Genomic DNA, 16,878 nt, shown 5'->3' with positions numbered 1-16,878 from the left:
ATATCTAGATCCACATTTCTCCTCTATGGGAGGGGAACCCCTTGGATCTAGATCTTGGAGTTCTTGGTCTTATCCTTCTTGTTCTTCCTCTCATTTTCCTCCATAGCTTTTGTTGCTTTAGTGGGATTTGAGAGTGAGGGACGTGGGCACTCCGTGTGCCCTTGCCATTGCCTTATTTGCGTCGGTTTGATTTCTCCACGGTGATACGTGGAAGTTACTTGAGTAGCTTATTACTCTTGGGGTGCTTGGTACCCTTGAGCAAGGTAGTCAGAGTCGGGATTCGGAGTCAGATCGGTTTTCCTCAGTCAGAATCGAGTCGTAAGATCGATTCGTCGAATTGAGGATTCTACTAGATTTACTCCAATAAGATATTTTGTATGCACACAAGAAATTTATATGGTTCTATAGAGTTTTGACACTAAATATGGAGCAAAGAACGTACACATCAATGCTAGTTGTATTCCACTTATTTTTATGGCTAACCTACCATCTAGCTCGCATGTATGGAACATATATGAGAGGGAAATATATAAAACATTTAAACCTTCAATGCACGAAATTTACTAATGTTCTTTTTAGAGTGCGTGAATAGTCGGTCACTTGTCTATCTGACCTACAGTGCTAAACCTTGAAGGGTGTTTCTCTCCTTCTCCGATCAATCTTGAAGCATCCTCCTTTTCTTGCCAATTCCATATGTCGACCACCCTGATCCTCAATTTTGATCTAGGGTTTTTGAGAGCTAGATTAAAGGTGTCTATGGCTGAGCGTTTGGACTTCCGAGGGGAATAAAGGTCCATGAGGTATATGAAAAGGGGTTTGGATGATGGCATACTATTTTGCCACAACTAAACAAACAGCTTAGATAAGTTAGTAGAATCGGATGTAGTCCATAGCATAGTTGGGATTGTACAGTTTTGTACAGGATTCTATGATTTGGGTCATGACCCAACATGGATTCTACCTGATTCGGATTCATAGTGGGATTTGGATCGACATGTTTTCGTAGGGTCGTGAAGTCGCGGGATTCTAGCAGTCGAATTGGGATTCTGACTACCTTGCTCTTGAGCTTGTTCCTCTTGGGTGCCTTGGTGCCCTAGATGGTTGGTGGTGTTCAGGGCTCAATCATTGTGTTGTAAAGCTTCGGGCAAGCGTCAGGGTCTCCAATTAGGTTGTGGAGATCGCCCCGAGCATTTTGACGGGTACCGGTCACCGCCCCCAAGGGTTGCCAAAGTGTACGGGTTCGGTGACCGCCCCCAAGGGTTGCCATTTGTACGGGTTCAGTGACCGCCCTCAAGGGTCCCTTAGTGGAATCACGGCATCTTGCATTGTGCGGGAGGTTACGGTGGCCCTAGTGGCTTCTTGGGGAGCATTGTGCCTCCACACCGCTTCAAACGGAGATTAGCATCCCCAAGGGTGTGAACTTCAGGATACATCGTCGTCTCCGCATGCCTCGGTTATCTCTTACCCGAGCCCTTTACTTATGCACTTTACTTTGTGCTAGCAATAGTGTTTCTTGTTATATATCTTGCTATCACATAGTTGTTTATCTTGCTTAGCATAAGTTGTTGGTGCACATAGGTGAGCCTAGTTGTTGTAGGTTTTTTTCTTGACAAATTAATCGCTAGGTTTATTCCGCATTTGTTCAAGCCTAAACCATAATTATTTTAAAGCGCCTATTCACCCCCCTCTAGGCGACATCCTCGATCTTTCAATGTTGTAATTTATATTGCATATTTGAGGACAGTGATCAGAGGGACACAAAATCATGAACACAACACAATCAATAGCTTCACGCTTCATGCTTTTTCAATTGACGGTAGGGTTTGTTTGCAACTTATCCACGCATGCGAGGAGCTAGCCCGGGATCCCTCATTGGAGAAGAAAGGAGGATTGCAGAGCTCCCCTATAGCTCCAGATAGCAGAATCCGCTTACCGGTGAGTATCGGGGCCGATTTGGCCTTCTTGTTGCTGGATGGAGCACCGGAGCTTCGATCCATGGCGGCCGACAGCATAGAGCGCACTATGTGGTGAATTGCCATGGCGCGGGAATGGGTACACTCTAGTTTTTGCTGCAATTAACGGCGGAGTTGCGTCGCACGGCGGCAATGGTAGAGGCGGTGGACGCACATGTAGTGTCGCCGGGGATCTCCTCCTCGCACTGGCTTCGGGTGGATGCAGAGGAGGAAGAAACATGCGGGGTTGCAACAACGACCAGTTTTGCCTGACACGTGTCGACAATCTAACGGCCACGCATAATTGTATCCTATGGCTGTTTAGGTTTAGCAGGCGGATGACGCCTAGCTGTCGCCTATAAATTTCCACCTACATACACGATGTAGATGAGCCAGCACAACATGGGTTAGGGCAACTCCAACACACGACCCAAAATAGACGTCCATTTTGACCGAATTTCGTCTGTTTGGGGGGTGGCAATGGGGCAGTGTCCGCCTGGATTTCTGGATGTGCTGGCCGTACGCCCAACGGGCGGACATATCTCGTCCGTATACATTTTTCGCCGCAGTTCTTATTATTTTCATCAACGATTTTTTATACATTTGAGTACATTCACCAAATCTTCACTAGAATAGTAAGACCAAAGAAAATAAGAACCAAAAGAAGACATTTTAAAAGATATCCAACTTCCATAACTGCTCCCGCAAGCTAGATTAGTATCTTCTCGATGCCTTCATTGTTGATCTACGGATTCTCGATCTTGCATACTTCTTTCTTCTTCGAGTCTAAAGAAGTAGACATTGCTTCTTGGCATCTAGTCTCATATCTAGCCTCTATTCTAATAGGTGCACAAACATCTATCAAATTTTATTCTATCAGTTGATCGATATATTCTTCTTCCCAATACCAAAAGTTGCATCCATCCCACACAATAAAATTTTCAGTATAAGCAAAATGCGCCGAATCCGAGAGCACAACCGAAGGTAAACTAGCACATACCCCATCGTTTTTGCACTTGACGAACACCCATCCGGGATGTTTTGATGTTGTAGACGCGCGGTGCACGACTGAGGGAGTCCTGGATTAGGGGGTGTCCGGATGGCCGGACTATACCTTCAACCGGACTCCTGGACTATGAAGATACAATATTGAAGACTTCGTCCCGTGTCCGGAAGGGACTTTCCTTGGCGTGGAAGGCAAGCTTGGCGATACGGATATGTAGATCTCCTACCATTGTAACCGACTTTGTGTAACCCTAACCCTCTCCAGTGTCTATATAAACCGGAGGGTTTTAGTCCGTAGGACAACATACACAACAACAATCATACCATAGGCTAGCTTCTAGGGTTTAGCCTCTCCGATCTCGTGGTAGATCTACTCTTGTACTACCCATATCATCAATATTAATCAAGCAGGACGTAGGGTTTTACCTCCATCGAGAGGGCCCGAACTGGGTAAAACTTCGTGTCCCTTACCTCCTGTTACCATCCAGCCTAGACGCACAGTTCGGGACCCCCTATCCGAGATTCGCCGGTTTTGACACCGACATTGGTGCTTTCATTGAGAGTTCCTCTGTGTCGTCGCCATCAGGAAGGATGCCTCGCCCCATCTTTAAAGACGGCACCGTTGCTAAGGGATCTTTGGCTGTCGGCCAAACCCTCCGGCTAGGTGGTTTTCTTATGACCGCCTGTTCGGCTTCTGCGCTGATGATGACCTCTCGAGCCATCGAAAACAATCTTCATGTCAGCTCGGAACTCGCCGAGCAGTTAGATCCAATGGAGCTCTCCTCCATAAACGAGCTATTGGATCGCTTCGCCGCCCCGGGAGTCGCTACGGATTACGACCAGATTGGGCCTAAACCCGATCTGAGAGAGATTAACTCTCCCCAAGTCACCCATCACGTTGCTGTGGTAGAGGGACAGTGCGGTGACCCTTCATCTATCTTAAGGACTCGCTACGTCCGGATTCCCGATCCCTCCAAGCCGGATACCCGCGGAGGGGAGGATATCACTCAAGACCTGAACTTAGAGTCAGGCAACGGGCTGGATTCATTGGACAACATCCAGGAATCCAAATTTTCGAGTCCGAAAATTCCTCGGCCTCTGAGCCTCAGATGGGGTGAGGCTTCGCATTTAATTCCACCCACCCACCCCAACATAAGCGATCTATCCAAAATCAGGCAAGAGCCCGATGAAACAGTACATCATTACTGGGCCAGATTCCTCCTGGTCAAGAACAGGCTAAGGGACTGCCGCGAGGAAGACGCAATCTCAATCTTCTGTAATAATTGCACGGACAAGGGAATACTCAACGCCATAAGTCACCGTGATATTACACGCTTCGCTGACTTGGCGTCCATTGTACGAAAGTACTGTTCGATGGAAAGCGCCTGGAAAACTGAAATAAAATTTTGGGACAATCCGGCCCTGAATACAAACCCAGTCCGAAATAAATGGGTGCATCACCACCAGACACCCGAGTCAAGCACTAAAAAGCAAAAACCCTCTACAGGGCATGGAACCGTACTAGAAGGATGGCTTAATGGACCCTGTAAAATTCATAGTGCAGAGGACGCCACACCAACTCACAGCCTCAGAGCATGTTGGATACTCCGGCAGGTGCCCAAAATTGGCAAAAATCTCCTAATTCCGGAGGCCACAGAAAGCCACCCCAGAGACACCAATACGGTATTAACAGTCTTCGAGACTTTTGCATCAAATAATATGCGAAAAAGGACACTCTGCAGCCTTGCCGACGTCTACCAAGTAGCAACAATAAACCCATGGAGTGACATGGCTATTACCTTCAACGTCAGTGATGAACCTAAATTCCGAACAGCCCGAGCACCAGCCGCATTGGTCCTCAGTCCAATAGTGGACGGCTTTCGTCTTACCAAGGTACTCATGGACGGCGGCAGCGGATTGAACCTCATTTATGAGGAAACCCTTCAAAAAATGGAAATAGACTAGAACCGCATTGAGCGAAGCAGCACAACCTTCAGAGGAATAATCCCCAGTCGGGAAGCGCGCTGTACAGGAAAAATCACACTAGATGTGGTGTTCAACACGCCGGATAATTACAGGTCCGAAGAGGTCATGTTCCATGTGGCTCTGTTCAGCAGCAGTTATCACGCCCTGCTAGGGCGGGAAGCGTTTACAATCTTCCAAGCAATACCCCATTACGGGTACATGAAGCTCAAGATGCCCGGACCTAACAGGATCATCACTCTCGCTAGTGATCCGGACATAGCACTCCGCGCCGAAAACAAGACAGCCGCACTGGCCCTCGAGGCACTATCCGAAGCCCTGGCGGCTGAGGAACTGACTGCGCTGCGCTCTACGGTGAATAGGGACGATGTGTTACTCGACAAAAGATCCAAGTCCACCTCCTTTAAACCGGCGGACGAAATAGTCAAATTCCAGGTCCATCCAACGGACCCCAATAAAACAGCTTCCATCGGGGCACATTTAGACCCTGATGTAGATGCCGCACTGCGAGAGTTCCTACGAGAGAACTGGGACATTTTCGCCTGGCACCCTTCAGACATGCCAAGAATCCCACGCAGGCTGGCCGAGCACAGCTTAAATATCCTAAAAGGATTCAAGCCTGTCAAACAAGCTCTTCGACATTTTTCCGAACCTAAGAGACAGGCCATGGGAGAAGGGCTAGCAAAGCTATTTTAGGCCGGATTCATCAGAGATATAAACACATCCGGACTGGCTAGCAAACCTGGTGATGGTACCAAAGAAGGACAAATCATGGCGCCTGTGCGTTCATTTTAAGGACCTTAACAAGGCTTGCCCAAAGGATCCCTTCCCCCTCCCCCGCATCGATCAAATTATCGACGCTACCGCAGGACACGATTCGTTGTGTTTCCTCGACGCATATTCCGGCTACCATCAAATCAAGATGGCAGAACTAGACCAAGCCGCAACGGCATTCATCACACCATACGGCCCTTCGGGCTCAAAAACGCCGGCACAACATATCAGCGCATGATTCAGACATGTCTAGCAAACCAGATCGGCAAAACAGTGGAGGCATATGTAGATGATGTGGTCGTCAAAACAAGACATGTCGAATCTCTAGTAGACGACTTGAGACTCACATTCGATAACCTCCGAACATACGACATCAAGCTCAACCCGGAAAAATGCGTTTTCGGCATTCCAGCCGGAAAGCTCTTGGGCTTCATTGTATCTGGTAGAGGAATTGAAGCAAATCCAGCCAAGATCCGAGCTCTGTCGCAACTGGATATCCCAAAGGACCTCAAACAAATACAAAAGTTAACCGGCTGCGTGGCGGCTCTAAGCCGCTTTATCTCCCGCTTGGGAGAAAAGGCCCTACCCCTTTACCGCCTCCTTCGGCGCACCGAACACTTCGAATGGACGGATGCAGCCACGGCCGGACTCGACGAAATAAAAGCCATATTGGCAACAAACCCACTCCTGGTCGCACCAAACATCGGCGAACCAATGCTATTGTACATTGCAACAACACATCAGGTTGTAAGCGCAGTACTCGTCGTCGAATGAGAAACGGACGGACACAAATTCCCTCTTCAAAAGCCGGTCTATTATGTGTCCACTGTCCTCACTCCCTGCAAATCACGGTACCCGCATTATCAAAAGAATGCGTACGCGGTATTCATGGCATCCCGGAAGCTACGACACTACTTTCAAGAGTGTTCAATAACAGTAGCCTCGGAAGTACCACTTAACGATATTATAAACAACCGTGACGCAACGGGCCAGATTGCAAAATGGGCCATTGAGCTCCTCCCGTTTGACATAACTTATAAGCCACGGCGAGCCATCAAGTCGCAAGTCTTGGCCGACTTCGTCGCAGAATGGACGGAGGCCGAACTCCCTAAAGAGTACGCCACATATTCAAATTGGATCATGCATTTCGACGGCTCCAAGATGTTGGCCGAACTGGGGGCTGGCGTCGTTTTGACGTCCCCCACAGGAGACACAATTCAATACGTACTCCAGATTATGTACACGGACTCCAACAATGCAGCCGAATATGAGGCCCTTTTACATGGTCTCCAGATGGCAGTATCCATGGGCATTCAACGCCTAGAGGTGCGCGGGGACTCGAACCTCGCAATATCCCAAATAAATGGAGACTTTGATGCCAAGGATCCAAAAATGGCAGCTTACCGCAACGCCGTCCTAAAAATGTCAGCTCGGTTCGAAGGGCTCGAATTCCACCATGTAGCCCGGGAAAATAATCAGGCGGCGGATGTCCTGGCACGCATCGGTGCAAAACACGATGTAGTCCCCCCCCCAACATCTTCTTGGAAAGGCTGTTCAAGCCATCCGTAGTATGGGAAGGGGAGCCAAACAATAACAGCCCGGACCCAACCACACTGCCCGACACCGAACATTCCGACACAATCGGAGGCTCTGCCAATGAAATAACACGCTCAGCCCACGTAATAATGGTTGTTATCGCCCTGTGGACGGAACCATTCCTCGCCTACCTTACTAGGCAGGAACTCCCCGAGGACCAAAACGAGGCACGTTGCATAGTGCGGCAGTCCAAAGCCTACAAAGTCCACGAGGGAGAGCTTTATAAGAAAAGCACTACCGGAGTCCTTCAAAGGTGCATCTCCGAAGAGGAAGGGCGGAACCTCCTGGCTGAAATTCATGCCGGACTCGGCGGTCATCACGCGGCAGCTCGGTCCCTTGTAAGAAGGCCTTCCATACAGGCTTTTATTGGCCGACGGCCCGGGCAGACGCCCAGGACTTAGTCCAACGATGCACCAGTTGCTAGCTCTTTGCAAACCAAAGCCATATGCCACCCACAGCCCTCCAAACTATCCCCATCACTTGGCCCTTCGCGGTCCGGGGGCTTGACATGGTTGGACCCCTTAAAGGCGGAACCCACAAGCAAAAATACTTACTGGTCATGGTGGATAAGTTCACCAAATGGATAGAAGCCAAGCCTGTTAAGACGGCCGAATTCGGACCGGTGATAGATTTTATATCCGGGGTTGTACATCGTTACGGCGTCCCCCACAGCATCATCACGGATAACGGCACGAACTTTACAGCCGACGAGGTAAAACTCTGGTGCAAAAACATGGGCATCAAGCTCGATTATGCTTCCGTCTATCACCCACAAACTAACGGACAGGTCGAACGTGCAAATGGTCTTATCATGAGCGGCATCAAACCCAGATTAGTGCGGTCCCTCAAGGAATCTAACACGCACTGGGTAGAGGAGCTCAACTCCGTACTCTGGGGGCTGCGGACCACGCCGAATCGCACCACCGGATACACACCATTCTTTATGGTGTACGGCGCAGAGGCAGTTTTGCCTTGCGACATAATTCATGACTCACCTCGAGTGCGCATGTACAAAGAAAGAGAAGCTGAGCTCGATCGGCAGGACAGCTTGGACGCATTGGAGGAGGAGCGTGACGTGGCAAAAGCCCGTTCCACATTCTATCAACAGCAGGATCGAAGATACCAAAGCAGAGAAGTACGGGCCAAAAATTACAACGTTGGCGAATTAGTTCTACGACTACCGGACAAGAAAAAGGACAAACTCAAGCCCAAGTGGGAAGGTCCCTTCATAATTGACCAAGTCCTGACTGGTGGAGCGTACCGCCTGCGAGATGCATCGGATAACCGACTCGAGCCGAACCCATGGAACGCAGCCCGTCTCCGAAGATTCTATGCCTAGCGCCGGACTCTGTGTTCGTCTCCTTCCTCTGTCCATTTTTATATACTTTTTGTCTTACATTCCTCTTCTCTCTCTCTCTCTCTCTCTTATAACCTTTAAAGGCTCATAAAGGGATGCGCTATCCGCGCTCATTAAACCTGGGGGCTTCTTTAAACAGAAGCTTATGTATACGGGCTTCATGCCCAACACATGTGTCACACTTCCGCATGTACCTTTTATTCACCATTATATGCATCGATATGACTTAAGTTTTGGCCAAGCTGGGTTGCCTGGCTCCTGTGCTTACCCCTATGTTCCCGATTGTTTGGCTAGGTGGTAAAGGGAGCACCTCTGCGATTGTTACTGCCGGGTCAGCCGGACATGTACCTCAGACTAGGTGAAGCCGAAAGCTAGCGTTCTTAAGGGAATATTCGGTCGGTGAACTAAAGATGATCTTTTTTATTTTATTTATCTATACGCCCCCAGATGTTTTTCCTGCGTTTCTTTTCGCAGCATGGACATGCACTTTAGGGCATGCCTCCCAGGGAAAGGAACCCCTAACGGAACTATTCTCCCTGGAAGATGTTTCTTACTAACCATGTAATATAACATAACTAGTCGGACACTTGTCTGTTCACGCACTAATGACCCCTATGCCCGGTCTCCATGCATTCCACGGTTCCTATATAACCGCATGGGAATTCGGACACACTCCGCACTGTCAGGTCCCGAGGCTGAAGTGAAAAGGTCAGCCATGACAAATGATCTACAATCCAGCTAGAAGGCATTATAAATGTCAATTAAATTACATAGTCATTTTGGCTGACTGTATTCCTCTTCAATACCATCTAACATGCTGTCTAATTTACAGTCTTGCTAGGAATACTTTGCGGCCAACTCTACTTGGCCGTATACTAAGCTTATAGGGATCTCCTTCCCATCGGGCCCTACAGGACCGACCTCGGCCATGTGGTTGGGGTCAGCATTTGTATACCGCGTCTTCACCATGGCCCAGGCCTCCCTAGCGCCTTGACGGCAGGCCGATATCTTCCACAATCGGAAGCGCCGCCGTGCTCCCTTTAGCTTCTCTGCAAGCTCTCCAAGACCTTCGGGCATGGAGATGGATGGCCACAGGGCCTGGGCGATGCCTTGCACCGCCTGCCGAACTCGATCGAGCAGTTGCAAGAGCTCGGGAAGAAGGTCACCCGTAGAACCGGGCATCTCCTCTGCAGGACGACCTGTTAGCACACCTACAGACATTGCTCTGTTAGTCGACTTCCCCGCCGAACTTTCTTTCAAAGGTTCGTTCAAGCACTTACTAAATATGCCGCGCCGAAGCCGCTGATTCTCCTTAACGGAGTCTGACAGCTGGGCACGAACATCTTTCAGCTCGACGCCCAGCTTGGTGTTGGCATCTTGGAGATCGTTCTTCTCCCACCTCACCAGCCTTTAGCTAGCGTAGGAGGTGTTGCCTTTCCGGATTCAGTCCGGCGCCATCTGCAATTTCATTTGTCAGATTCGCACCCATGCCGTGCTTCGCAAAATACTTATCTTTCGAAGTGTATATTACCAGAGGGGGTCTCCTTGGGCTCCCCTGCCGCGGCTAGTGCGGCCTCAAGTTGGGCTTTGCACTCTTCCAGCTCCTTGGACAGTAGGAAATTCTTTCCTGTAAGAACCTGCATAACAAATGATCCTTAAATCAGTTATTCTAACTGTTTCAAGTCTCGGGGGCTACTGGTATATATATATAATTACCAAAATTTTCTTACCCGTATGTCTTTTACATATTGCTCCGTGGCTCTGGCTAGACCATTTTGAGCGGCACGGAGGTACGCATCTCCTGAATTAAAGGCATCTAATGCCTCTTGGGAGAAACAAGCGTCGCGAAGAATTGTCCGGTGACGCCTGTGGTTCATGGCACTCTGACCTCAGAGTTGGTGGCAGACAACATGTCCACATCCTCCATCAGAGGAGCGTTCGGTGTGCGCCTTGTGTTCGCCTCCGCCTCTGGACCAGGCTTCGGAGCCTGGCTGGTGGAGGCGCGGTTGGCAGCCTCTCTGGGTATAGTCCGGCGAGGTCTCTTTGTCCTGAAGAGAGCACGAGTGTTAATATGCCTCGCAGGTGTAACACCTGGCATAAGGGGGCACGCCATACCTTTGCGCTAACGCCTCGGTCCGGATTGCGCCTCTTTTCTGCCCATGGGCCCCTGCGGCCCCTCGTTGGCTTGCCGCCGCAGGTTTGGCCTCCCGTCTCAAAAACCTCCCCTGCAAAGCTCGGTTGTAATCAGGAAACTGAAAACACGAGAGGGGGGACACCTATTCGGGGTACTGGGACTTCGATCTCAGTTACCTGGGAGGCCGGGATCAGCCCTGGGTAATCGGCCGTAATGGCGACCAAGGCGTTGTCCTTGCTCAATTGATGGAACACTCCATCAATCAGCTCCACAGATATGTCCGGATCCTCTTGAGAGGCCGGGTCGAGGGACCGTCCTGGGTCCTCGGGTTGTGGAGGAGGGCTGTTTATTTCCTTAACAGCCCAGCGCAGTTCCTGCGTTGAAGTCGTTAGACTGAATATTTAACAATGGGAATACAAAACGGATGGGCAAGTAAATGTGACCGCTTACCTAGCTTGGGGGATTGTGCATAGAGAATCCACCCTGTGGGTTGACACGGAGAAATTCCTCCTCTTCTCCCTTATACAAAGTGGACAAGATCTTTAGTAGAGCGGCAGCTGAATCCGGCCCCTTACGGCCGTAGCGGGTGGCGTCGTCCTCCCCGTTGAAGTCCCACATGGGGTGGCTTCTATACTGAAGCGGCTGCACCCCCCGCGTGATGCATTCAGCCATAACCCCGATCATGGTCAGTCCGGAATGGGCTAACAATCTTATTCGGCCCATCAGGTAAATGATGTCCCTGTCACTTTCCCTCTGAGGGCTCCGTGGACGCCAACTTAGGTGCTTCTTTAACGGAGCACTGTCGAACTCAGGGAGGCCAATCTGAACAGGATCCGGCAGCGGGACATCCTCTATATAAAACCATTCCGAAGGCCAGTCTTCGGATGCCTTCTTTGGAGTTCCGGATAGATATCCGGTCCCGGCGATGCGCCACACTTCGGCTCCGCCCACTTGATACATTGACCCCTCCTTAGAGCGGGGCACAAGGCAGAATAACCTTTTCCATAGCCCGAAATAAGCCTCGATACCCAAAAACAGCTCGCAGAGGGCTACGAAGCCCGCGATATGCAATACGGAGGCAGGCATGAGATTGTGTAGCTGGAGGCCATAGAACTCCAGCAGCCCCCGGAGAAATGGATGGATTGGAAACCCAAGCCCCCTTATTAAATAAGGGACGAGGCATACCCGCTCTCCTTTGGAGCGATTAGGGGCACTCTCCGCTTGCTTTCCGCCGTTATAGACGGCAAGACCGGCTCGAACCGGGATCATATAGGCCGGGGGGAGAAATCCCTTGGTCTGGAGCGTCACTAGCTCGCTATGAGGGACGGAGCATTTCTCCCAATATCCAGGCTGAGGGCTGGAAGGGCGAAAGGAGGAGTTGCGATGGCTGGCCGTGGTGGAATGGACCTTTGTCGGATGCGCTCTGATGAACACTCGCGAAGGGGAGAAGGTGTGGTTTGGATCTAAATCCTCGTCCCCTTAAATGGGTGGCTCATTTACGCGGCTAGGGGTGTGAATGTAAAAACACTCAGACTTTTCATATCCGTTTGACACGTGGGAGATGGCCATTATTGGGCGTAGAAGCCGAGGAGCGCAACATTTACAAGAAGCCGGACTTTATTCCACAGGTACACGGAATTTGGAGGAGAACCCGCCTTGCAATGCCGAAGACAATCTGCGCGCCGGACTCATCGTCATTAAAGCCTGGTTCGGGGGCTACTGAGGGAGTCCTGGATTAGGGGGTGTCCGGATGGCCGAACTATACCTTCAGCCGGACTCCTGGACTATGAAGATACAAGATTGAAGACTTCGTCCCGTGTCCGGAAGGGACTTTCCTTAGCGTGGAAGGCAAGCTTGGCGATACGGATATGTAGATCTCCTACCATTGTAACCGACTTTGTGTAACCCTAACCCTCTCCAGTGTCTATATAAACCGGAGGGTTTTAGTCCGTAGGACAACATACACAACAACAATCATACCATAGGCTAGCTTCTAGGGTTTAGCCTCTCCGATCTCGTGGTAGATCTACTCTTGTACTACCCATATCATCAATATTAATCAAGCAGGATGAGGGAGTCCTGGGTTAGGGGGTGTTCGGATAGCCGAACTATACCTTCAGCCGGGCTCCTGGATTATGAAAATACAAGATTGAAGACTCCGTCCCATGTCCGGAAGGGATTTTCCTTGGCGTGGAAGGCAAGCTTGGCGATACGGATGATCAGATCTCCTACCATTATAACCGACTCTATGTAACCCTAACCCTATCCGGTGTCTATATAAACCGGAGGGTTTTAGTCCGTAGGACAACATACACATCAACAATCATACCATAGGCTAGCTTCTAGGGTTTAGCCTCTCTCATCTCTTGGTAGATCAACTCTTGTAATACCCATACCATCAATATTAATCAAGCAGGACGTAGGGTTTTACCTCCATCGAGAGGGCCTGAACCTGGGTAAAACTTCGTGTCCCCTGCCTCATGTTACCATCCGGCCTAGACGCACAGTTTGGGACCCCCTACCCGAGATCTGCCGGTTTTGACACCGACATTGGTGCTTTCATTGAGAGTTCCTCTGTGCCGTCGCCGTCAGGCTCGATGGCTCCTACGATCATCAATGACGATGCGGTCCAGGGTGAGACCTTCCTGCCCGGACAGATCTTTGTCTTTGGCAGCTTTGCACTGCGGGCCGATTCACTTGGCCATCTAGAGCAGATCGAAAGCTACACCCTTGGCCGTCAGGTCAGATTCGGAAGTTTAAACTACACGACCGACATCCGCGGGGACTTGATCTTCGACGGATTCGAACCACTGCTGAGCTCACCGCTCCGTCATGACGACCATGATCTAGCTCTGCCGCCGAACAGAGCCCTGGAGGCCGCACCCGCATCGGCTCCGACCCCTAGTTCGGAGGCGGCCGCGTCGATCGAGGATGGGCGGTTGGACGCCACCTCGGGGTCTGTGATCCCAATGGCGGTTGAGCCAAACACCAGCCCGTACTCTGCAAGACTCGTGACTCCATGGAGCCGGATTCTTCTCCGGACTCCGAACTCTCCACGCCCCTGCCGAGTGAATCCGATTGGGCGCCGATCATGGAGTTCACGGCTGCGGACATCTTTCAGCACTCGCCTTTCGGTGATATCCTGAAATCACTGAAGTCTCTCTCTTTGGCAGGAGAGCCCTGGCCGGACTACGGTCAGCAAGGTTGGGGTACGGACGATGAAGAAATTCAAAACCCACCCACCACCCACTTTGTAGCCACTGTCGACAACTTAACCGACGTGCTCGACTTCGACTCCGAAGACATCGATGGTATGGACACCAATGAAGGAGATGATGAAGAACCAGCGCCTACTAGGCCCTGGAAAGCCACCTCGTCATATGACATATACATGGTGGACACCCCAAAAGAGGGAGAGGGCGATGGAACAGCGGAGGATGATCCCTCCAAGAAACAGCAAAAGCGCCGGCGTCAGCGGCGCCGCTCAAAATCCCGCCAACAGAAAAACGGCGATTCTAGCACGGGAGATAATAATACCCCGGAAAGCGCCGAAGAACATCCCCCCGAGCAAGATTTAGCATAGGAGGATGGAGAAACCAGCCCTCATGAGAGAGCGGCCGACAGAGAGGTCGAGGACGATAATTGTATGCCTCCCTCCAAAGACGAGGCAAGCCTCGACGATGACAAATTCGCCGTGCCGGAGGATCCTGTCGAACAAGAGCGTTTTCAACGCAGGCTTATGGCCACGACAAGAAGCCTCAAGAAAAAACAGCAGCAGCTTAAAGCTGATCAAGATCGGCTAGTCGATAGATGGACTGAAGTCCTTGCGACCGAAGAGTATAAACCCGAACGCCCCTCCAAGTGCTACCCGAAGCGTAGGTTGCTACCCCGATTAGAGGAGGAAGCACTCGACGCGGCCGACAGGCCACCTCGTGGCCACGACAGAGAGGCCTCATGGCCCTCCACCCAAGCCGCACCCCGTACCAAGGCACGAGAATATGCGCCGGACTTACGAGACATGTTGGAGGACAAGGCAAGGCAAACAAGATCGATCTACGGATTGCGTAGGCGCCCCACGGCTCGAGACGATAACCATCACGCCGGCCACAAATTCGGCAGGGCCGAACACAGTAGACAAAGCTCATTGGAGCTACGTCATGATATCGCCCAGTACAGAGGCGCCGCACACCCATTGTGCTTCACAGACGAAATAATGGATCATCAAATCCCCGAGGGTTTCAAACCCGTAAACATCGAATCATATGATGGCTCAACAGATCCCGCGGTATGGATCGAGGATTATCTCCTTCATATCCACATGGCCCGCGGCGATGATTTCCATGCCATCAAATACCTCCCACTCAAGCTTAAAGGACTAGCCCGGTAGTGGCTTAACAGCCTGCCAACAGGGTCAATCAGCTGTTGGGAGGACCTGGAAGCCGCATTCCTCGACAATTTCCAGGGTACCTATGTGCGACCCCCAGATGCTAACAACCTAAGTCACGTAATTCAGCAGTCAGACGAATCGGCTAGGCAATTCTGGACACGGTTCCTAACAAAGAAAAATCAAATACTCGACTGTCCGGACGCAGATGCCTTAGCAGCCTTCAAGCATAATATCCGTGACGAGTGGCTTGCCCGGCACCTAGGACAGGAGAAGCCGAAATCTATGGCAGCACTCACGGCACTCATGACCTGCTTTTACGCGGGAGAGGATAGCTGGCTTGCTTGTAGCAACAATATGACCAAGAACCCTGGTAGTTCGGACATCAGGGACATTAGTGGCAGGTCGCGTCGCAACCAACAGAAGCGTCGCATCAACGGCGACAATGCTAAGGATACGGCAGTTAATGCCGGATTCAGAGGCTCTAAAATCCGGTCAGCGGAAAAAATCATTCAAAAGGAATCCTAGGGGCCCGTCCAGCTCGGACCGAATACTCGTCCGCTTGTGCCAAATACATGGCACCCCCAAAAAGCCAGCCAATCACACCAACAAGGATTGCTGGGTGTTCAAGCAGGCAGGCAGATTAAGCGCTGACAATGAAGACAAGGGGTTGCATAGCGATGACGACGAGGAGCCCCGGCCGCCGAACAACAATGGACAGAAGGGTTTTCCCCCACAAGTGCGGACAGTGAACATGATATATGCCACCCATGTCCCCTAAAGGGAGCGGAAGCGCGCGTTAAGGGACGTATACGTGGTAGAGCCAGTCGCCCCAAAGTTCAACCCATGGTCCTCCTGCCCAATCACCTTTGATCGAAGAGACCATCCCACTAGAATCCGTCATGGCGGATTCGCCGCATTGGTCCTCGACCCAATTATTGACGGATTTCATCTCACTAGAGTCCTTATGAACGGCGGCAGTAGCCTGAACCTGCTTTACCAGGATACAGTGTGGAAAATGGGCATAGATCCCTCGAGGATTAAGCCCACCAAAACGACCTTTAAAGGCGTAATACCATGTGTAGAGGCCAGCTGCACACGCTCAGTCACACTTGAAGTGGTCTTTGGATCTCCGGATAATTTCCGAAGCGAGGAGTTAATCTTCGACATAGTCCCGTTCCGCAGTGGTTATCATGCACTGCTCGGGCGAACCGCATTTGCCAAGTTCAATGCGGTCCCGCACTACGCATACCTTAAGCTCAAGATGCCAAGCCCTCGAGGAGTAATTACGGTCAATGGAAACACCGAACGCTCCCTCTGAACGGAGGAGCACACGGCGGCCCTCGCAGCGGAAGTACAAAGCAGCCTCTCCAGGCAGTTCTCCAGTCCGGCCATTCAACGACCGGACACCGTCAAGCGCACCCGGAGTAACCTACAACAAGACCGCCTGGCACGTTCCGAGCAGGCGTAGCAATGTGGCCCGAACCCCAACCCTTGCAAAAAGGCGACGCCAATACTTCGCGTCCATAACTACGCTCTGGAAATACCATGGGCATAGGGGGAGGGGCATCATCACGGCACGCCCAAAACACGGCTTAAACCGCACCAGGGGCTGCTGATTTTTTACTTTTCGCTTACTTTCAGGACTCTACTCTTCGAAAGGCCTGTTCGGCAGTTCAACTGCCGCACAAAC

The sequence above is a fragment of the Triticum aestivum genome, chromosome 5A, assembly GCF_018294505.1.
Source record: "Triticum aestivum cultivar Chinese Spring chromosome 5A, IWGSC CS RefSeq v2.1, whole genome shotgun sequence".
NCBI classification, from domain to species: domain Eukaryota; kingdom Viridiplantae; phylum Streptophyta; class Magnoliopsida; order Poales; family Poaceae; genus Triticum; species Triticum aestivum.
The sequence above is the reverse complement of the archived record's forward strand: the minus strand, read 5'-3'. Positions refer to the sequence as shown.